Source organism: Brienomyrus brachyistius, chromosome 5, assembly GCF_023856365.1.
Source record: "Brienomyrus brachyistius isolate T26 chromosome 5, BBRACH_0.4, whole genome shotgun sequence".
Taxonomy (NCBI): domain Eukaryota; kingdom Metazoa; phylum Chordata; class Actinopteri; order Osteoglossiformes; family Mormyridae; genus Brienomyrus; species Brienomyrus brachyistius.
In genome coordinates this window covers 39,165,721-39,189,098 of record NC_064537.1, presented here as the reverse complement: position 1 = coordinate 39,189,098, position 23,378 = coordinate 39,165,721, and the positions used below count along the sequence as shown (strand labels likewise).

The 23,378-nt window shown below is 43.6% G+C and overlaps 1 pseudogene; it reads left to right on the top strand.

Moving 5' to 3' along the window:
• Positions 1-377: 377 nt before the first annotated feature.
• Positions 378-23,378, top strand: part of LOC125742062 (SH3 and multiple ankyrin repeat domains protein 1-like) — a 71,239-nt pseudogene continuing 48,238 nt past the window's right edge.

Here is a 23,378-nt window from a genome sequence, read left to right as displayed (position 1 = left end):
TAAAAGCCATAATCTCATTTTTGCAATGTTTAATGCATTTTTAAACCAAAATCACATCACAGATTGCTAAGACTCAGTGTCGTCACATTTGCAATCTTTCTTAACAATACTCTGAAAAGCGATGTGTGCAAAGTCCATTACGGTGTCTTGAACATTTAAAATCATTTATAACATCGGCAACATAAGGGGGCGAGCTGGATGACTGGATGCTATGTAGACAGAGAGGGAGGGAGAGGGGCAGCAAAGAGAGAGGAGGAAAGTGGGAGGAGCAGGAGTGAAAAGAGAGGCAGGGAGGGAGGGGATGAATGGGAGAAACCAGCCAACCAGCTGAGCAGGAGAGAGATCAGGGCTGTTTGAACATGCTACTGTGGGGGAGAGAGAGAACGGGAGAGGGAGAGGGAGAGAGAGAGAGCCCAAGGAATCTGAACTGTTACTACAGCAATTACCGCTGTGTTCTGCTGAGAATTAAGGATATGCAGAGACATACTTGTAGATAGAGGGGACAGACCTCAAAATGTAATTTTTAATGCAAATTCATTCCAGCCTTTTACTGTTTTTTTTCCCCCCATCAGTTCTTTATTAAATTTGCCTCTTTCTCTCCTCCTCCCCCCCCCCTCCCCCGTCTGTCTCTCACTCTCATTTTTTCCCAAGTACCAGCTGCTGGATCCCCTCTATTTCCATCCCTTCCACTCTGTCATCCCCTCCGTGCGGGAAGCAGGGCTGTGCGATTCGGGAGACGAAGAGGAGAAGGAAGCGCTGCACGCAGTAAGAGAAGGCTGATTCTTTTTTTTCCTTTCGCTGGGAAATGTTGCTGGCAGGGAAAGCGACAAGACGTGAGCGAATGGGAGAGGGGGACAGACGGGCAGGATGATGGAAAAGGAGCTGCTGCTTTAGGGAGGCAGTGGGGACAGCGATTTTGGAATTTTGGAGTCCCAGGTTACATTTATGCCTGTGCATGTTTGATTGTGCATATATATATGTGTATGTATGTGTGTGGTTGCACTGATGCATTTGGACCAAGAGAGCATTGGTTGGAGTCACTTAAATGATTTCTGGATTAGGAGTTTTCCCAAACCTGCCTATGGAATTAATTGTCTGTTTGAAGGAACGAAGGCAGAATAAAGAAAAGGCGGGTGCTGTCTGCTGTAGCGTTAAGTATTTCAGGGCCGAAGCACTACTGACAGACACAGAAAACAGTGGAAATGTGAAAGCTCTTGCAAGAGCCCTGGAGAGAGCGGTTATTTATAGTGAGAGCACACAGCAAAGGATGAGAGGAGTGTGAGGTGCAGAGAAAGAAAAAGGAGATCGCTTAAGAGAGTTAGAGTTAATAAAGGGTGAAAGAGAGGAAAAGTCAGAGATGCAGAGTGGCTGAGTATGTAATTATATAGTGGGCTTTTACTCAAACTGTCTTGCAAAATGCCTTCTTGTAATCCATTCACAGTTTTATATGCATGTATGTGGGAAGAAGGTTCCCAAGTATTGACCAGGAATTCCCACTTGAAGTTCGGCTGGAAGGTGGGAATTTAAGGCAATGAGATTAAAAGTGATGCACCTGGAAAGTGTATGCACGGCCAATGTGTTCTATTTTTGGCCCCCATGTCTTCGTCATCTTTCATTATCCTTCTGTCGCACTCGGCGTTGTACACATCGCCTATGGACATGCTGTAGTTGGGTCACTGTATGGGGCGAGCATAATTATACAGTGAAGTGCGTTTCCACAGCAGAGCGGAGGCAGGAGGATGGAGTGGAGAGAGTGATGACTGATAGAGTGTATCTATAGGGGAAACCTGCATGACTGTAGATAGAGAAAGAGAATAAAAATATGAGAATTAAGGGAGATAAAGCTGGATGACAGAAGAAGAGGACCAAAGTGAGAAGTGGAGCATGGAAGAAACAGACGGACAGAAATGAAAGTTGTAAAGCCACAATATGAAGAATAGAGGGTGGGTCATGGCCAGACCAGAAGCTGGTGTAGTTACAGCTGAGTGATAGAGGCATGTTGCGATCTGCTGCAGAAAAAGAGAGAGCTAAGAATTACATCACTGAGGGAGAGATTAATAAAGCAGATCATCTCCCAAACTGTCTGTTTTGTGCTTCATTGGCCCCGCCTACATGTATAAACTTTTTTTTTTCTTTTCCCCGTCGCCTCCCCCACCCTTAGCCGGAAGAGGAGAGCGTGTGCTCAGACCCAGCGCTGCCTCTCTCTGATCTTTCTCCCATCCTTGCCTTTTTTATCCACCGGTCTGTCAGGGAACCAGCAGCAGCTCAGCCTTTGTAGTTGAGGCCCTTTCCTCATGACATTTTAAAACACATAGCTGAACTCCTGCTGTTCGCCGGGGCGGGGTGTGGTGATGGGGTGGTGGTGGGGGGGAGGCAGTTGACTAGCTTGTACCAGCTTATGTATTGATTCACTGACTGAGCATACTGAGGTCAGCACACCAACTCACCAACTCTAAAATTAGATTTATTTAAAAATAATAAATGAGAAATAAGCAAAGCCGCAGCGCTACGATGAGCCACATTTAATACCCCGTCAGTCATAGCGCGTTCCACAAATCCTGTGGTCGTCCTTCCTCTCATCCCTCCCTAGCTCAATGTGTCCAAATTAGCCCCCTTTCGCCAAAGGTAATATCTGAAGAGGCTATGGTTGGAAAATGACTGACCTACAATATTTCCCGTGCTAGTTCAGAGGCAGTGGGAAGGTAGTTTGCGTGTCTATTTTTATCTAGCTCATTTGCTGTCCTTCCTCTTATCATGCCCAAACTGCAGATCTGAGATAGCCTTTCTCTGTTGTGGCAAACTTTGCCAGTCATCTGTTGTCTGAGGTCAAAGCTGTACCTCTCTCTCCTCCATCCATTCTCCGTCTTCCTCCATTATTCTGTCATGTCTGCCTGCACCTCGACACTTGTCCTGTTTCATTTAAGGTCATGTTCTCCATTTATCTTTGTCACTTGATTCACCTTCCCCGATGTCCTGGATGGCATTTTCCCCCAATGTTTACCGTTAAGAATGTCTCATGTGCCTCACCATATTTTATGAAGATTACCACATTCAGAAACAATCTGGAATTTTCCACAAATTGAGTTCTGTGGCTCATAGTTTGAGCGTGGGACATGGCATGTGCTGTTTCATAATTGGCTTTATTCTGTCATGGGGAGAGTTTCTAAGTTGGCCCTGATATCTCGGTGTGCTGCAGCAAAAGCGCCTCCAACAGACCTGTCAGACACTTGCAGCTTGGCGTTTTCCAGCACTTTGGGAAACGCACCACTTCTCCAGTTGTTACCATTGCCATTTTTTGTGCCATGTCACCTGCAGTGTGTAAGGAACAACATCAGCCTGGCAGGGAGCGTTTTAAGGCAACTTCCTGGCATCCCAGCCCGACTTGAGGGCTCTGCATTTAATACTCGCTAGGAAATTACTAAATCACAGCAAACACCCGGCGAAACGGAGACAGCCATGTATATGTGAACCTGTGAATATCCCCACACAATGAATAATTTGTATATTTTTACTTGGTTTGCTTTGCCTATTTCACTTTCAAATGTATTCTAAAAATGCGTGAATGAGAAGTCTTTCACTGCCGGTATTGCAGGACTGACTCATGAAGGGTTAGCAATTTGCAGAGAATTCCACCAACCACACGTAAGCAGTTTTTGAGGGAATTAACCAATAGCAGAGAGGTACAGGAATACCATCCGACAACAAGCAGCAAATACCGAGTGATGCAAGGCGGCTTTGTCTGGACAAACTGGTTCCAAGTTGTTTTGTCCCTTCCTTTTCTTCTTTATTTTGTAACATTTAATCGCCATGTCGAAGAGCAGATACTGTGGTGGCAGTCAAAAACCAAAACTGTGTTATTGAAGAGGTTATTTTTGGAAAAACATGCCTTTGAGAAGAGCAGGAACTAGGGTGGCATTGAAACAGGACAAGTATGGCAGGGATTTAGGTTTGAGTGACCTGAATTGTGTTTAATATTTATGTTCTTTATGGTGGATCTTTAAATAGCATTTATGGTTGTATATTTGGTTGTATATTCTTGATACTGACTTATAGTGTGCTCATTTCTGCATTACAACAGGGAAAAGATTCAGTCAATAACTGTTCCGATTGACATATAAAGCTACTGAATATCACTCAAGTGAATGTCAACCAAGGAGCATTGTAACAGCCGGGCGGCGAAGCCCACTTAAAAAAGAAAAGTGTGCAGTTTCCTATGTTTTCATGCTCTGACCACTTGAGGACAATGCTAATGAGAACCACTTTGGATTTTGTTTTTCTTTTTTTCTCCACAGTGCAAAAGCCATAGAGTAATACTGTCTGAAAGCGGTACTATATCAGGCTTACTCATACCAAAGCCTGGCTGTGCCAGTTAATAACCAGGAGCACACTTTCGACAGATGGTCTGCTCAGAGTGTTTCCTCGTTGTTCACTTTCCGTGTCTGTGGCAAATTAAAGACTCACACAGGTAAACTGTGGTAAAGTGAAAATGTAACGGACCAGTGCTGGAAATAAACAGGTGCCCCTAGGATTAAGCTTCTGTTTATGTCCCAACTGCATCACTAAATTAGGGCGCAAAATCGGCTGCAAAATATGCTTTTCCTTATTGTTAAATGTAAATGTATCCATTTGGGAGTGGTTCCTGATATAATATGACAAATCAGTCAGTGGTATGTCACTGGCTACTCATATTTATGGTGGGGGGGGGGGAGTTGTGGCTGATGCAGTATTTAAATCTATAATACTCGTGTGAAAAAAGGCACTGTCATGGAAGCCTGGACAACTGAATCTCACACCGGCTCCAGGAGGCCTTATTCATAATGAACCAAAAAGAGTTAAACACACTTAGCTTTATTAATTAAGAAGCTGTGGGCGATCAGATGACAAAGGCAGGGCTGTCCCCATCCGCAAGTCTGCTCATGATGATGCCGAGAGCAGGGAGGAGAGAACAAAGCATTTTGAAAAGTCAGCTTGAGGTCTACGCCCCAAAACTCATCCCTGTGGCTGCCTTTATCGTCGTAATAATCTCTCCCGTCGTTCTCGTTCATCTATGCCGGCCGGGCTGACATCGCTTCTCACAATGCTGGATGTCAGAAGCAACCGGGACCCGAGAGTAAATGTATTTTGCGGTAATGGACTCCGTGCAATAATGACTGGTGACTTAACCGAGGGCCCAGTGGGGCTCCTTGACGCTGCGAACAATTCATTTACTATAAGAGCAGTGAATGCCCAACCACTGCTTGTCCATTAGTGTTGATCACGGACCTGCTCCGTCCAGCTCCTACCTCTCAATGCATCAGATGTTCGCTCCATTATGTGTATCTTAAAATGAAATAATGGAGAAGAGAGGCTCTGTGAGTTTAGGTTCTATTTCTGTAAACAGACATTCTTTGAGTGACTCTCAAGGGTATATACTGTAGAAATGGATCCAGGTGAGTTACAGCTAGCGCTGATGAAAATACCCAGGCTTTACAGCTCACACCTCCTGAGTGTTGATCTCTAATGCCCTCCCAAAGACTGAAGGCATCATAATAAAGTGTGATCCATCAGCTACATTTCATATCAACATTTCCGCATTTCACAGGCAGTGCTATCGGATGGCCCCCAGTGATGGTACGACATCAGCGATCTTTAGCCCAGACTACATAGTGTCTATATATAAATCAGAAACTTATATATAAAAATCTGAAGTGCACTTGTTTGTTTTGGACAGTCTCCATGCTTGTCGGGTTCGTCAGGGCCCCCGCCAGAATGACGTACTTAAGAACTGAGCACCTTACGTCAGCGATGGCCAGGTGTAAACAGCCAAGCTACACACAGGCCATGGATGGGCGGGCAGCAGCAGCAGAGATAAGGCATTGTTTTGAATTCAAAATAAACTGAACTGGGTTAATAAATGGCATATAAAATATTTATTGGCTGTCAAGTTTTTTTTTTTTTGTACATTTAATGACTCTGCAGCCAGACTGTATGCCTCCACCATCGGATTTCCATATTTGGTAATAAGCTCCTGATGATCAATGATAACAATAATTCAAAGAATACTAGCCAACTGCAAAGTAACTGCAGTAATGAAGTAACATCTTGGGCATCATCAGTCACTGATAACAGGTCAGATGGATAACACTTTCCAGCAGGGATTTCTTTTTATTTATTTATCTATCTATATATATATATATATATATATATATATATATATATATATATAAGTGTGCGTGAGAGAGTGAATGGTGTGTGAGTGTGCCCTGTGATGGGCTGGCCCCCCATCCTGGATTGTTCCCTGCCTCGTGCCCATTGCTTCCGGGATAGGCTCCGGACCCCCCCCCCCCCCCCCACGACCCAGTAGGATAAGCGGTTTGGAAAATGGATGGATGGATGGAGATATAAATATATAAATCTTTATTTATTTATCTTTTCTTGTTATTTTCTTTTGCACTATTAGCATGCACATTTTAAGCCCTATTTCTGAATGCTGTTTTCACACCCTGCTGTCATTTATATGACATATTTGGATCTGGCGTACGTTGCATTATGACATCATGCTGATTAAATGTGAGTGACTTGCTGATGACAAAACTCCCCAGCGTGTGATGTATGTTTATAAATACAGGAAAGCCATAGCAGGCTGAATGATGCATTTTGTGCAAACCATACGTAATAGATATCCATCATGTATTTTAAGCCCAGTTAGTGACCTTGCTGTTGGTAACCAGAATCAAAAATAGCCGCAAACATGAACCCACTGAGAGTCAAAGCAGGTTTGTTATTGTTTTTTGATTTTAGTTTAAATATGTCATTGTGATACTGTGAAGCTGGACTCATTCTCAGCAGCAGTATTGAAATAAGAGTTCTGACATGCTATTCCCACTCTCTGACTAATGGACAGAATGACTAGCTAAAGATCTGCAGGATAAAGGGACACACTGCATTACAGCTGTTCTTAGTTTGCCTCAAAGCATGGCGGCTAACACACAGAGTGTGAACACAAGTGTTATTTTCTTGCCAGTAAGCTGAGCAGTGCTGGCAGTGTCTTGTTGCGAAACACTCGGGCAAGTGTCCTGCGTCCTCATCTCTCCATTCATTCATTAGCTCCATTATCCGGGTGCTTTTTGAAAAGGCGGAACACTCCAGAATAATCTACTGGATATGCCATATCTAGATGGCTTATTTGGAAGTAGGGTGTAAATAATACAGGTAATTATCTAATTACAGGTTCAGTTATGTCCGGAAGAGGGCTGCAGTGAAAACCATCATTCTCTCAGCTATTCAGGAAACGACGATGGCTCTTTTGTAAACTCTCTTAATTGGTCCTTTCAGCCATCATTGATCGTATTAGTTGTTTTTTTTTGTATCTAAAACTATGAAGTAATCATTATATATGGAGAATAAATGTATGATTAGAAAAAAATGTTGATGCTATACTACATTATATTTACGTATAGAATTACTTTAATTATTCATATTTAGAGGGCATAAAATGGTGTGTGAAATGTCTTACATTTGTTGATTTATTACACCCAGAGTAATTGGTATCAAAACAGAAGTGAAAGTATTCACCTGTATTCATTTACCATTGGACCATGTGTCTACAGTGTGTACAGCGTATACAGTGTCTATAGTGTGTACAGCATCTATAGTGTGTACAATGTTTACAGTATGTATAGTATTTACAGTATTTTTAGTGTGTAATGCAGCCATAGTGTGTACATATTTACTGTGAGTTTATTTACAATGTGTACAGCATCTACAGAGTGTACAGTGTCTAGCATCTACAGCTTCTAAAATGTGAACCGCATTTACAGTGTGCAGTGTGTACAGTTCAGTTTTTACAGTGCTTATAGTGTACAGCATTTGTAATGTGTATACTATGTACAATGTTTTCAGTAGGGATAAGATGTACAGCATAAACAGTAGGGCTGCCACTAACGACTATTTTTCTAATAATGAATCTATTGACTCTTTTACCAATTGGTCGATTAATCTAAACAATTTTCCACAAGAAAATCTAATTGACCATTTAATTTAAGTTTATTTTATTTTGACAACAACAAACTGTATGTCATTGATGGGTTTTAGATAACAGATGGCAATTTATGGACATTACATTTGTCCATAATTTGATAAGCAGATTAGTAGTATGCAAAAAATGAATGAAAGGCCTATTATAATACCCAAAAATCTGGAGAAATTTGGTGTGTTTATTAAATTTGGTCTGCGGAGCACGCTACATAATTTTGTTTTGGTAAATCATGGTAGCGTCAGCATCATTGACTACATTGACTAATTGTGGTAGCCCTAGTATACAGCATTTACAGAGAGTATAGTGTGTACAGCATGTTCTGTGTGTACTATGTGTTGAGCGTACAGTGTTTGCAGTATCTGCAATGTGTACAGCTTTTACAGTGTGTATAGTGTGTACAGTGTGCACAGCGTTTTTAGTGTGTAGAGTGTTTACAGAATGTATAGCATTTACAGTGTCCATACTGTAGGGCGTACAGTGTTTGAAGTGTCTACAACATTTATGGTATGTACAGCATTTTAAGTATGTGCAGTGTGTACAGGGTCTACAGTGAGGACAGTGTTTACATCATGTACAGCATTTACAGTGTATATAGGGTGTACAACGAGTACAACATTTACAGTTTGTAGAGGATGTTCAACTTGTGTAGCATTTATAGTGTGTATATTGAGTACAACGTTTACTGTGTACAGTGTTTAGTGTGCAGTTTCTACAGTATGTATAGTGTGTGCAGTGTGCAACATGTATAGCATTCACAGTGTGTATAGGGTATACAACATGTACAGCATTTACAATGTGTATAGTGTGTACACTGTTTACAATGTGTACAGTATTTACAGTGCATAGTTTGAACAGCATTCACAGTGTATACAGTGTATACAGTTCCAAATGCTGAGGCTTTCTGAAATTAACTGCATCTTGTGTCCCTTCAGTTGCTCCACAGCCTATAATCACTCTGCCAATAATCAACTTCCAATAGTTTTTATTACATTTACAATAAATTGTAATCCATTAAATAGTTCTTTAGATTACCATTTAATCTGAATAGGGAGAGAGAGAAGAGGGAGAGTGTGTGTGTGTGTGTGTGTGTGTGTGAGAGAGAGAGAGAAAGAGAGAGAGAGAGAGAGGGACACAGAGAAGCAGATATAGGCTGAATGACAAGGGAGGAAGCAGCACTTTCAGACTTTGTGATATTGTGTAATAGCGATTGCATTGTGTAGCTCATGTAGGATAAGGTCACAGTCAAGTCAAGTCAATTGGGCTTTATTGTCGTACCATCCATATGTAAGTATGTAATAGAATGAAACAGCATTCCCATTGGTCAACATACAACAGCAATGACAGGGGGAGGATTTCACAATACTTAAAGTGCAAAACAGGACAGTGTGTAACGGGGGGACAGAAAGGTTTATACATGTAGTGTAGGTACGAAACAATAAGTAATACAGAAACAGCATAATGTAGTGTCAAAAATGATGAATGACAATTAATTGATATACAATAATGACCAGTTCCATGTCCAAGCTTTGACAGTCTCCATCTTTGGTAATTATTAAAAATGATGTATCTATTTTAATGGCTTCTTAGTGACCTCAATAAGAAATAATATCCATTTGCCCAACTGCATGCGTGAAAGCTGTGTGAGGTGACCTGGAGCCTGCATCAGGCCACACAGCGCAAGGTGGGGGTCACCCTGGGTGGTTTGGTAGCAGAAATATTATCCTGAGCAAGGTTGTAAGTAAAAAACAGAATAATATTTAAACCATGGTTTTTAAACCAAGCTGTGTGCACTGAAGTCATGTAGTCAGTCAGTGAGAGCGAGATGAGATGGCCAGCCGGTGCCAAGTCGGGATAAGTAGAGGTGCTGTCTTAATGAGAGCAATCAATATGGCAGACAGTTTTATCATGCCATCTTAAGGAAATCCTGCCATATATCAAACATCTCCCTGTAGAGCAGCAAATTCACATATTCCCAGGTTTTATATACTTCATTCATTCAGTGAAATCTTGCAGAAGTGAAGGGGAAATGCTGATCCAGCAATAGGTTTCCGGCTGTATTCAAACACGAATTATAATGAGCTCGACTTTCCAGCTTTTTTCTGCTCTCTTTTATTTCAACCGTTCTTGAAAATGGAAAGTAGGAACATCTCTAATTATCAGCAGAACTGTGGCATCAGCTGTTGGCATTTATTTCTTTTTTTTGTTAACTTTGAAGTTACTTTGTCAATTTTAGATCATTTTTTTAACCATAAAAATGTAAATATGAATTATGTTTTGTACATTTGTAAGCTAAACATCTAAGAATATTTATATAATGTATACCTTATAATTAAAGAATTTCAGACATTCCATTTGTTGAAACCTACACTGTTTTGTGCTATATTACTGTCTGTGGTACATTCCATCCATCCATTTTCCAAACCGCTTATCCTACTGGGTCGCGGGGGGTCCGGAGCCTATCCCAGAAGCAATGGGCACGAGGCAGGGAACAACCCAGGACGGGGAGCCAGCCCATCATCACAGGGCACACTCACACACCAGTCACTCTCACACGCACACCTACAGGCAATTTAGCAACTCCAATTAGCCTCAGCATGTTTTTGGACTGTGGGGGGAAACCGGAGTACCCGGAGGAAACCCCACGACATGGGGAGAACATGCAAACTCCGCACACATATGACCCAGGTGGAGACTCGAACCCGGGTCCCAGAGGTGTGAGGCAACAGTGCTAACCACTGCACCATATTGCACTATGGGCAATATGATGACAAATATATGATTTTGGAAATATGATAGAACACAATTAACACTGATGGAATATACACACACACACACACACACATACACACAAACACACACACAAACACACACACACACTATGGACCATTTAGTGATGTGTTTGCCTAACTGCATTTCTTTGGATTGTGGGAGGAATCCTGTAAGACATGATGAGAACATGCAAGCTGAGATTCAAGCCACCTCTGCTAGTCACTGAGCCCCAGTACCACTGTGAAAACATAGATGCATAATATTAATGAGGTAGATGAATGAGAAACACAATTCACATGGCAATTAACAAGTTTCCCAGGTATAGCCTGTTGATTCAGTCGGTGATGTTAATATGATGACAAGCCAGACAATCAGCATTGTTAGATTTCAAGATAAAATGGCCTAATTGCATGGGCAGGTAGTTTAACAGCGAGAGTTAGCTGTTAGCTAGTGACAGAGTGTCAATTTGATCAGCCGGATTGCTGTCTGGTTAGCTGCCTAGCTAGCCTGGAGCCTTTATGCTTGACCTGAAGTGGCAGCACATGGAGTAAATTATAATTTCCCTTCAGTCATAAACTGTAAATGCAGGTCTGACTCCTGTCACAGGATATGCCAACGTTGAAGGCTATACCTCATAGTTTTGATAAATAGAATAAATCTCATGTACCCATCTGTCTATTTTCAAACTGCTTATGCCATACAGGGTCTCAGTCAGCCTGGGGCTTATCCTCGGAATCACACACATGGGGCAGGGGACATTTTGGACAGACCGCCTGTCCATCACAGGGCACTCATTCACACACACCAGGGGAGTTTAAGACACAATTTTATCCAACTGCATGTTTCGAACGACAGAAAGAAACCTGCGCAAATGGACAAATTCCGCATACACAGAGTTGGCGGCAGGAATAAAACCCCCAATGCTAAGCTGAGCTAAAATGCCACCCCCTACGCATGACCAATACAATCTATTTTCTGAGTCTTTCTCCATTATCAGGAGTTCTGGGTCGGCATTTTTTGTTCTGTGCAATGTTATGTGATTGGAAGTGTACTGTATGTCTTGTATAACCTGAAGTTTGATTCTCTAATTCATCCGGACATCTACCTCTCACATGTCAGGGCTATGCACAGGGCTGGGGTACACTCTGGGTGGGATGGCAGTCTATTGTAGGGCAAAAGGCTGGGGTACACTCTGGGTGGGATGCCAGTCTATTATAGGGCACAGGGCTGGGGTACACTCTGGGTGGGATGCCAGTCTATTATAGGGCACAGGGCTGGGGTACACTCTGGGTGGGATGACAGTCTATTATAGGGCAAAAGGCTGGGGTACACTCTGGGTGGGATGCCAGTCTATTATAGGGCACAAGACTGGGGTACAGTCTGGGTGGGATGCCAGTCTATTATAGGGCACAAGACTGGGGTACACTCTGGGTGGGATGCCAGTCTATTATAGGGCACAAGACTGGGGTACACTCTGGGTGGGATGCCAGTCTATTATAGGGCACAAGACTGGGGTACACTCTGGGTGGGATGCCAGTCTATTATCGGGCAAAAGGCTGGGGTACACTCTGGGTGGGATGCCAGTCTATTATAGGGCACAAGACTGGGGTACACTCTGGGTGGGATGCCAGTCTATTATAGGGTACAGGGCTGGGGTACACTCTGGATGGGATGCCAGCCTATTATAGGGCAAAAGGCTGGGGTACACCTTGGATGGGATGCCAGTCTATTATAGGGTATAAGACTGGGGTACACCCTGGATGGGATGCCAGTCTATTATAGGGTACAAGGCTGGGGTACACCTTGGATGGGATGCCAGTCTAATTTAGGGTATAAGGCTGGGGTACACTTTGGATGGGATGCCAGTCCATCATAGGGCAAGAGGCTGGGGTACACCCTGGATGGGATGCCAGTCCATCATAGGGCAAGAGGCTGGGGTACACCCTGGATGGGATGCCAGTCTATTATAGGGCACAAGACTGGGGTACACCCCCGATGGGATGCCAGTCTATTATAGGGCAAAAGGCTGGGGTACACCCCCGATGGGATGCCAGTCTATTATAGGGTACAAAGCTGGGGTACATCCCCGATGGGATGCCAGTCTATTATAGGGCACAAGACTGGGGTATACCCTGGATGGGATGCCAGTCTATTATAGAGTACAAGGCTGGGGTACTCCCCCAGTGGGTTGCCAGTCTATTATAGGGTACAGGGCTGGGGTACATCCTGGATTGGATGCCAGTCTATTATAGGGTACAAAGCTGGGGTACACCCCCAATGGGATGCCAGTCTATTATAGGGCAAAAGGCTGGGGTACACCCCCGATGGGATGCCAGTCTATTATAGGGCACAAGTCTGGGGTACACCCTGGATGGGATGCCAGTCTATTATAGGGTATAGGGCTGGGGTACACTCTGGATGGGATGCCAGTCTATTATAGGGCACAGGGCTGGGGTACACCCTGGATGGGATGCCAGTTTATTATAGGGTATAGGGCTGGGGTACACTCTGGATGGGATGCCAGTCTATTATAGGGCACAGGGCTGGGGTACACTCTGGGTGGGATGCCAGTCTATTATAGGGTACAGGGCTGGGGTACACTCTGGGTGGGATGCCAGTCTATTATAGGGCACAGGACTGGGGTACACTTTGGGTGGGATGCCAGTCTATTATAAGGCACAAGACTGGGGTATACCCTGGATGGGATGCCAGTCTATTATAGGGTACAAGGCTGGGGTACACTCTGGATGGGATGCCAGTCTATTATAGGGCACAAGTCTGGGGTACACCCTGGATGGGATGCCAGTCTATTATAGGGTATATGGCTGGGGTACACTCTGGATGGGATGCCAGTCTATTATAGGGTATAGGGCTGGGGTACACTCTGGATGGGATGCCAGTCTATTATAGGGCACAGGGCTGGGGTACACTCTGGATGGGATGCCAGTCTATTATAGGGTACAGGGCTGGGGTACACTCTGGGTGGGATGCCAGTCTATTATAGGGCACAGGGCTGGGGTACACTTTGGGTGGGATGCCAGTTTATTATAAGGCACAAGACTGGGGTATACCCTGGATGGGATGCCAGTCTATTATAGGGTACAAGGCTGGGGTACACCCTGGATGGGATGCCATCAATCCTTATCCAAAAACATCAAACATTTTTTTAACAGCTGTTAACCAAATAGGTCAGAGACTTGGTAAAGACTTCTGCATATTTCCCCTTGTGATTTATAAGTATGTCATATGCATTGTAATGTACTAGTAATGAGCTACTCCACTTATAATAGCACACATTAGTAATAGGGCCATACAGAAATGCACACATTAGTAACTTAGCTGGTACACAAAGATCTCCCGTTTGATACCTACTCACTGAGACACCAAGAAGGAACAACAAGCCCATTACAAGTACCCAAAATGCATTAGCATACTTATCCTCTAGAGACACCCTGAAGTATGCTTCACAATGTGTTATGGATGCAGTTCGTTTCGTTCCAGGCTTATTAACTCGCAGAAAGAGTGCAGGAAGAAGCAAGGATGCCACTATAGACTAAGGGGCACACAGGAAGAATGTCAGGTGGCCCAGGCTGGGTAAAGGCATGCGGGCGCATTGGGGTACAGCTCTGCTGTAAGAGTCCAGGGCAGTTTATGCATCTCTTATTAGTGCCTAGTGACTATGCAATAATGGAGCCCTTAAGGCATATTAATAACACATCTGGATATTATTATGATTTATGTGTAGTAGGAAAAGTGTTTTAATGTTTTATGAGTTTGGCTGTCTTGCAGGTATTCTTTAGCTAATGAGAGTAACATATTTTACTTTGCTGATACTGTACATGTGTACTCTTATTTTGTTCTTATGGCTTTGACAAACAGAACAATGATTTGACAAAAACAGAAATTTTATTGCTTTTTTTTAAAGATACAAATGACATTTTTATGTTGTTCAAAAGGTATGTTTATTTTATGGCGAGGTAGGGGGATTGGAGGTTTAGTTTCAGTAAATGGGGAGCCCTGGGGGATGATTTTTTTTTATCTTTGTCTTTTGTATATCCAATTACGTGGGCTTTCCGTTTCTATGGGTTCTAACTCTTTCTAAAGTTATCTGCTAATTAAATTATGAACTTAGCTTTAGATTACATGAGCTGGTGAAGGAAATAAGACAACAAATCACCAAATGATGAAAAAAATCATATATAATATAATATATAATACAATTTCTTGGCAAAATTTCTCATTTATGCTTAGAGGCGCAACAACATAGGCGAAAGAACACAGCCTTGTACTAATCTGTAATTTTAGATGGTTAGAGATTAAGCTCCATTTGGGAATGCCTTTCAAATATGAAGGCTGTGATTTATAGCACTAATAATTATCTCAGTATTACAATTTCCATTCTTGCTTACCTTAAAACAACATAAAGCTGGACATGTAAAATTTTTCTCCAGTTTAATCCTCTGGGAGCTACTAAAATACAAAGACGTGAGTAACGAATAAAAGGTTTTTAATAATGCAGACTTTCTGTTGAGAAATTTATCGGCGTTTTCATTGAGACATTTATCTCTGTTGCAAATAACATATTACAATGCAAAATTTGAGTTGCTTATGTGCCAGTCACTATAAATATCGTCATGTGTGCTGATTGTAGGCTTTTCAAAGACGTGCTATCGAAAGCACACTTTGCAGTCCTTTGGAAAATTGTATGGTTCTCAGGTGCTCAATTTGTCCAATATTAGTGCTTATTCTAGCAACAATTACATAGTCATTAGGGGTTTAACTGCAAAGACTAATTGCCTCTTCCAGACCACACAGGAGATATTGCTCTGGTTAATGACATCATCACCAGTGGCTGGCCGGACGTGCCGTCTGACATGTGAGAAGTGAGATGACTCTTTTGTACCTGTAGCCTTCCTGCGTTTTTTTTAATGCAGCCTGTGTACCTTCTACTGAATCACTGTGATGCTGGAATCGTCAGTCCAGTCTGGGCTACCAGTCCTCGTGATGCACGCATTAAGTGTTTCTAATACAGCCTATTATTCCTATACTTTTTCAATACCTTTTAATTAGCCACGCTTCACGCTATATTTTCCTCGTATGTTCCCCATGCCAGCAAAATAAAACTTACTGTCATTACAGACACCAAGAATGGATTTATTAACTGGAGTTTTCTCAGACTGATAAATGACATACCCTGTAAAAGATTAACAGACAATTATAATTCTACTTATCAAGATATTGCACAAATTAAACCCTTCAGTGTGTAGATATCTTTGCCTCTTGAGGGTATTTATTAAATTATTCCAGCTTATGTACAGTGCCTATTTGTTTATCAGAGAGATGGCCTGTTTGACTCACGGACTGGAAATAAAGCTTCGGGTGTGAATCATATTTCTACATGCAGCGCTCTGTCAGATATTTTATCTTGCTAATTAAGAGCGAAACCCAGTTTTTCGAGTAGAGACAAGTTTCGAATGTCCTTTCCTTTCAAGTTTAAAATGGAAAAATTGAAAGGCTGGGATTGGGTCAGCACAGAAATCACATGAAATGTGAGGCGAGATGGAAAGGCCGGGGGTGAGATGCTGTCCCCCCCCCCGCAGTGAATCAGTGTGGTAATGTTTCAGTTTCGGCAAAACGAGGGGGGGGGGGGGCGGGGGGCACAGTTCTGTGCTTTGTTACAAAAACCAGTAGCTTACTAATGTTTAATTATGGAGTGACATTTAAAAATGCAGACCTCATTTCCTGTCTCACTGTGTCTCACTTCCTGTTTCTCTCACAGACTCTCGTATGAGCCACTGCACACATGTTGGTGACTTTCACTGACTTGCCTTCGTCAGGTGTTTGGAATCTCATTGCAGCCTGTGAGAAAGACGGCGTGGGGTGGGGGCGTATTAAAGGAAAAGAGTAAAAGTGAGTGAAAGAAATTGGCCGGTCCCATTTTGTAGTATAAAAGTGGGGCGATCTGTTCCTTGGATATTTTCCAATGAAATTTCCCAGGGACCAAGACACTGAAAATATCTTGCTATATGCATGCTCTGTCCTACATAGTGCAGGGAAGAGAGAGAGAGGGAAGAGAGCGGAGACCATGTGTGCGTGTACGTGTCTGTGTTTATGTGTCTGTAGTGTGATATTAATCTTTCAATGGAACATCAGCAGTCAAAAAAAGAAACACCCTGACAGTCAAATTGGGAAAAACTGAGTCGTACTTTAATAGCGAACATACAGCATATGGAAACTTTTTCAGCATTACAGTAAACAAGCAAATTGCAAACAAACTCTGTGTAGTTTTGGTGCATAGACACGAAGCTCTAGACTGGAACAAACACACTAATAAGCCCGGATTGATAAGAGACTCCTCGCTCCTTTGCTATAAGACAGCTGGTGATGGGGCCCAAAAATAAAATGTCCTTCGATGAAGGAGAGTGAGAGATTAGCAAAGAAAACTAGAAGGATGTGAAGATCTTTATCTCTTTTATCTGCCTTTGTGGGCTGGCTTCTAAGCGGCGCCTTTCTGTAACTCCTTCATCAATGCTTATCAAGCCCCATTTTTCTATTGACAGTTTCCATTCATCTCTGATGTTGCGCCTGCCCGTTGTTTGCTTGGATTCCCTCAGTCAACATCTTCGTTTGCTCTTTCCACTCCGCCATGTTAATTACCGCGTTCCTTCTTGGCCTCTATGCTTTTTCCGCTGATCACCTTGGAGAACTTCTCCCCGTACTCAGTCAGCCTATTTTGTTGATGCGTTTCTATTATTACTGTCTATCGCTAGCATAGTGTTCTCTAAGACACCGTATTTTCCTGTTAACTCATCACTGTGTTTTTTGGTGCCTTTACTAAACTCCTTCAGTCTCACTACTGCGCAAAAAAAAGATTTTTGCCCCATTCTCATACCAGCTAATTAGTCGGTATGTTGACAGTACATTGATTTTTGTGTTCTTCACATACACTTCCTACAATCCTCCCCCCCTTTTCCCTTTCTCAGCAAAAATTAAATAAATAAATTTGAAAGAGCAATGCCTAGTAATCCAGCTGGTAAAATGGTGCATAGTCTAGATAGAAATAATAACATAACAATATTAACTCTTGTGGAGTAGGTGTTGTGTCCATTAAGACCATCTCTGAGCACAATATTGCACCAGTGACTTCATTAGTGTTGTCTCGAGTGATGGACTTGCTGGAACTTCATTGGACTGCAGAGCAAGGCCCGAACCACATCCTGTTCCTGACAGCTGGCTGCTCCCTGTCACTTCCTGTAATTCAATAGTGTTAAGATCGTTGTAGTCATCACCATTCAAAGTAGTATTTCTTTTTTTCTCTTACTTTGACTGTGAGTAAAATCTAGCCCTCTGCATGCTCTTCTATTGTGTCTGTTTTTGTCATTCAGACATTGGTGTTTGTCATGATCTTTTGTAGCTATTAATCGCCATACCTTGGTAGGTTATTTAAAGTGCAGCCTGGAAAGGCTATATATTATGATCTGTCAGTGAATAGAGTGGAAATGAATTACATAAAGGGGAAGAGGATGAAAATTTTTTAAATAAAAATAAAACAATGGCACACTTCTCACTTCCTGTCAAACATACAACACAAAGAATTTATATTGTGTGCATTTGCCCTGCTGCTCTTGTCATAAAAGTGGTATTTAGCAAACACTCTACGTGTTGCTCACTTGTCTCATATGTCATAAAGTTTTCTCTTCTTATTTTATTGTTGTTTTTCCGACAGTGTGTCTCCAGGTATGAGGCCATCACGGCCAGTGTCGCCACCCTGTCGCCATGACGATGCCACTCAGCCCCCTCTCCAGTGATGAGGAACAGCAAAGGATGCTGGGAAAAAGTCAACACTTCTATCCAGGGGCAGAAGACGAGGATGGAGAGGAAGAAGATGATGAGGAAGAGGCAGAGGAAAACCACACAGAGGAGCGAGGTGATAAAGAGAATGGAGAGCTAGAAGGAGAGGAAGAAGAAGAAGAAGTAAAAGAGATGCAAAAAGGTGGCCAATCTCGTGGTGGCAGGGAGGAGGGGCCCAGACAGGCAGCCAACATGATTGGACAACCAATGGCAGACAGACAATTACGACCAAGCAACCTGGGACATGTCAGAAACCCTCATTTGTCTAACCCGGGACCCGCCCATCACCAACCTGCCAATCAGCAGCAGCCCCTCCACCCATCAGCCAGTCGGCAGCAGCTAAGACGACTGAGGGAGCGCAGCCAGAGCACGGTGACCCCCGGCGAAGACACGCAGATCTCCATGATGGTGTTCCGCATCGGCATCCCCGACATCAAACAAACGGTTAGTCCACCAGAGTAATGCTGCCCAAATCCTCCTGAAATTATGCTTCTGTTGCTGATGCCTGTACCACAGGGAGTCTTACAGGGGTAATTGCATCGTGGGTCTTTTTAAATGCAGAATAATGCACACACAGCTAAAACATTGAAGGAGTTGCGGTATTGAAAGTAAGGAGCCCTAGGACTGTACCCTCACAAGGTGACCTACTAGCGCTTAAATAAAGGCCCCATTATATTGACATACTCCTCCATCTATCCATCCATCCTTCCATGAAACATGGAGCTGGAAACAGTGTGGGTGGCATTCCGGTACCTTCAAGTGCACACTCTCTCTCACACACTACAATGAACCAAGAGACACCAGTCCCCATAACATGCATGTTTTTGTAGAAAAGCGGCAAAAACACAGGAAAGCATGATAACTCAAGTTGCACAGAGCTGGGCACCGAAATCAAACCCGGGACCCTGGAGGTGTGAAGCTGTAGCGGTAACCACTGAGCCACTATGACACCTTGGAATTTATGCCATTAGGTCATTCATCAATTAAAATAATGCACTGACTTCTTTAAAGAGGCTGTATTATGGTCATTTTCACAGTTCAGGATTTTATTTTTGGGGTCTACTAGAATAGATTTACATGTTCCAATATTGAAAAACCATTTCTCATACTGTACATCTCTTGTATCTGTCTATAGCTTTGCCTAAAACATTCTGCTAGAGATGTAAACCCCACCCCTGATGAGCCCAGTGTGCTCTGATCGGTCAGCTTGCCCCACTGGTCAGCTTGCCCTACACATTCCACCCCCGTCTTTCAGTCTGCAGACAAATCCTTGTAGGTAGGCGGCCAATAAGGATTGTATTACAAGGTGACCTCACCATGTGACGGAAGTTATGAATTTGATAGAGGTGGGCATGTAGAGTTGTGCATCCCGTAGAAGAACTTGTCCTGTGAAAGGGACCAGCTGATACAGAATTAGCCAAACACTTGACTTACATAAAATTTTGTGCTACTACATAAAAATGAGACTGCAGAATGCCTGGAGTGATTGAAGTTTCAGCTGTGGCTTTGCAGAAGGAGGGACAGTAAACAGCACAGGGATGCTAAGATAATGCTGAACTTTTGATTAGTATAACTTATAAATAAATTTGCATGCAATTTAAATTGTTATATGCTGAAAAAGGCTGTATTGAATATAAAAACGTTCTTGCAGTGACCCAGCACCTTCCAAGGGATGAGACCTAGAAAAATCACAGGTTACCTCAGGCCTTCATTGTCAGATCTTAGCGGCTTTGATGCGAAAAGGCAGATGGGTCCTTGAAGAAGGCTCCACAATAAAAGCATTCGGAGGGTCCTCCATACAATGAATGACAACGGTGGCACTAAGGGATATGACTTCAGCAAGCATTCTTAATCTTCCTGGGACCGCAGTGTTTACCCTGAGTCTTAAACAATGATGACTGTGTTTCCCAAGCTACAAAATTAGATTGAGTGACAGTATCACCAGTGACAACAACAGCTGCGCTGGGGAAAAAAGCTCCACTTAGGAGAGAAACATGTCCAATTGCAGCTTTATTACCAGGTTGAGGAGTGTTAGGGGCATTATTGCCGAAGGACAAGTACATATTTCAGTAATGAAAGTGTTGTATTAATGACTATTTCAATCATTACATCTATCACAGGTGTCTAAGCAGGAAGCAGGGAGAGCATAAAGTGACAGGCAGTGTCAGGAAACAGAACAGGCACTGATACGAACATTCGGTTGATTAGTTATGGGATGGACATGCCACTGATCAAGCAGAGAGACCAAAATGGCAGCACTTTCATCCATAGAGATCTGTGTCAGGGCAAGGTGATGCTTCGTCTCTCTTTTTATGAAAAGGTTTTTTTTTTAATAATATTTTATTCTCTCTGTTGTTTTCCTGCTGTCACTGGCAGGAAAATTTACACTTACAGCTGTTGAACTGTTGAATTATCTATTTTAGGTGCATGTATTATGTAGCTCCCTCTCATCCACTGTATACAGTTAGTTTATGGACTTGTCGGTCCAATGCATCTCACAGATGCTTGACACGCCCCCGGCTGTCCACATGATGCAACAGAAAATGGGATTCCTCGGCCAGGCAACCTTCTGCCATTGCTCCAAGGTCCTTTTCAGACACGTGCCCATTGTAGGCGCTTTCAGTAGTGGATGGGGGTTGGCAGCGGCTCTCCAACAAGTTTAATACATGGCTCCATAGCCTTATACACAACTGGACTCCATGCACTGTGGGTCGTGATACATTACTCCCAAGACCATCATCAAAATTACCCTGTTTTTGGTCTGTATCGCACCGGTCCCTATCTGTAGATTGTGGTTTTTCCCTTGGACAACCCTCAGTAGGTACTCACCATGGCTGACTGTGAGCACCCCTTAAGCCTTGCTGTTTTTGCGATGCTCTGACTCACTCGTTTGACTTGGCCTTTGTCAAAGTCACATGCTTCTTTATTCCTACCCATTTCATCTGTATTCAATATGTCGACTATGGGGAACGAAGGTTAGCTTACTGTCTAATATATCCCAGACCACGGCACCGTTTTTACAAGATAGTCAACACTGTTCCCTTCACATGGGGGTGTTTATAATATTTTGGCTTATCGTTGTATTACTGTAATGCTGGCCTTTGGTATTAATTGAGCAGGTGAATCAAAGTCACAGATCAGTCTTCACCATCTGGCCGATGCCATATCCAGCGATATGCCACGGTATCCTTGTTTATCCCCAGTTCCTGGATTCCTTATGCATCTCGGTAAAGCAGCAGCTTCCCTGTCCCCCGCTGAGCCGAGCTCCGCTGATCTGTGGGGCGGGAGTCGAAGACCGTGCCTTTGTTTCTCCGTGATTCATCCTGCTTAAGTGGAAATGGCCGCGCTAACCCGCCGGCAAAGGAGGACCGCCTTTGCACCGCTCTGTGACTTGTTTGCTGTGCGGTCCACCTCGCCTTCGGTAACTATGAACAAGGGGTATCCGTATCGGGTGCCTTCTCTCGCAGGACCGCTTCCCCCTTCGATCTGTTTGTTTGTGCCTCTGCTTCTTAATTATTCAGAGGAAACAGAATCATTTTAGCCGCGGAGGAGCACGGATGCCAGCGTGTGGAGGTAGAGGCGGACGGTGCACGGGTGCGATTCGTGCCATTTGGCAAGTGCTTATGACAGCAGCTCTTCAGCCTGCTGCTCACATCCTCTGTAATTCCATCGCACAAGGCCTGTCCTACATGCCGGCTAATTCATCCTCCATAAATGCTAATTGCTCTGATAATTGTGCTTTAATGAGAAAGAGGCCGGCAGCCGGCAATAGACAGTGCAAACGCCATTTTCCCCTGGAAAACCAAAGTGTTTACCCAACACGCAAACTCAAATATCCCCGTTGCATCGGGCCGCCCCATGACACACATGGTATTGACCCAGATCGGTGACAGGAAGTTATCGGCCTGGCAGGTCGCACAAACTCGTGCCACAGAGGCGTCCGACGGTATTTACACCGCCGCTGGCAGCCAGATTATTTGCCCACAGGTGAAACCAGACCAGACCCGCAGCAGAGAGCAAACAAAGACATCGGTACTCTGCCCACACAGGGAGGAGGTCTGAACCACAGCCACGGTGGGCTACAGACGGGCATGAAACGGCGGCGTGCGGCAGCACTGGGAAAGCTCCCTGCGCCCTGTCAAAAATACCACGCTTGGTAGTCGGACGCAGTGCCCTGGTATATAAATAAGACAGCAGACATGGTGGAGGAATGGCATTCCAGAGTCAGGCGCTGCTGTGAGTCTGCCCTCAGAATGATACAGGAGAAAGGCAGTAGCAGGTAGGATGCATATGGAATGGCGGGGGGGGGGGGGTGTTTTGGGGGGGTGCTCTGAGAGGGGAGAGCAGAACTCCCTATAGGGCTCATTAAATGCCTCTCAACCTCCCGCACTTACCCTGTGGAAAATAACCACAGGAAATAAGAGAGGAAGAGCAATGGGAAGGGGGCCACATGCTAGCTCATGCATAGATAAAGACCCCCAGCGAGGGGCAGGCTCTACCCTACATGCATGCACTGCCCTCATTGCACCGATTTTCTCAATGGAGCTCTTCATTTGCAGCGCCACTAGTTGGGCATTTAAATCAGGGCATCTGCCCCTTTCATCCTGCCCAGGTGCTCTGGAATGTTACCTTACAACGCAGACGGTAAACAGAGGTGTCATCTGCCCCTTTAATCCTGCCCAGTCACCATGGTATCTTATTGAAGAATACAGACTGTAAGCAGAGGCATAACCTGCCCCTT